We start from the raw sequence: 1,068 nt of genomic DNA, 5'->3' as shown, positions 1-1,068 counted from the left end.
TACATGTTGCCCGAAATCTGCAATTGTAACTGAACGCATTCAACAGTTGGTCAACCGCAGCAGCTAGCTAGCTCTAGCAGGGAGCAGCGGCAGCGGGCATTGGGAGGCTGCGGTGCAGTCAAGAGCAGCAGCAGTTGGTCAACCGCAGATGCGAGCACAACGGCAAGGAGCAGCAGGGACCACGGGCGCACACGTTCATGGCGCGGCGGGCACACGTGTGGGCAGGCGTAGGGCACGGCCAGGGCGCGGGCTAGCGGGCAGGGGCGCACGCGGATGCGGCCATACGCAGGCGAGCGCGCACGGACGCGAAGCTTCGGTCATGGCGGCCGGACTCGCGGGGATGACGATACGGCGACAGATCGAGGGGGAAAAGCTAGAGAATCGGGGAAGGAGCTCACTGCGGTGCCGGAGAGGAGCTCGAGATGGCCGGGGATGGACCGGAGACGAGGCAATCGATGACGGCGGCCGGTGATGTACGCGGCAGCGTCGGGAGAGGAGAGGGCGGCGTCGCGGCATCGGGGCGGAGACGAGGACGACGGGGCGGCGTCACGGTGTCGGGGCGGCGTCGAGGCAACGGGGCAGCGGCGTCGGGAGAGGAGAGGGGAAGGGGATCGAGGGCGAGGGCGAGAAGGGGATCGAGGGCCGGGGAGGAAATATGGATGGGGCACAACACTAATGGCGCACCACCCCTCGGTGCGCCATAAGTACATCCATACTAATGGCGCACCTCACCCTGGTGCGCCATTAGTATTTTTTTTGATTTCTGCTCGAGCCAACAGGTTATCTCCCACCTGACCTGATCCACACCGAGTTCCCTCTACTAGCTCGACTGGTCAGCAGCCAGTTCTCACACCAGGAGGTGCTGGGTTCGATTCCCAGGCTCCACAATTTTTTTTATGCATTTAAAATGCTGTTTGATACTTATTTGTGTTTAAATATGTTCAAACTTGTTTAAATCATAACAGTAATATTTTTTTATAAGACAGTAATAATTTTTTTTTAAATATTATCAAACAGTAATGCCGGTGGAGCGGGGGAGGGTGCGCGGGGTGCGGGGGGTCGGCGGCG

Source organism: Triticum dicoccoides, chromosome 4B (assembly GCF_002162155.2).
Source record: "Triticum dicoccoides isolate Atlit2015 ecotype Zavitan chromosome 4B, WEW_v2.0, whole genome shotgun sequence".
Taxonomy (NCBI): domain Eukaryota; kingdom Viridiplantae; phylum Streptophyta; class Magnoliopsida; order Poales; family Poaceae; genus Triticum; species Triticum dicoccoides.
The sequence above is the reverse complement of the archived record's forward strand: the minus strand, read 5'-3'. Positions refer to the sequence as shown.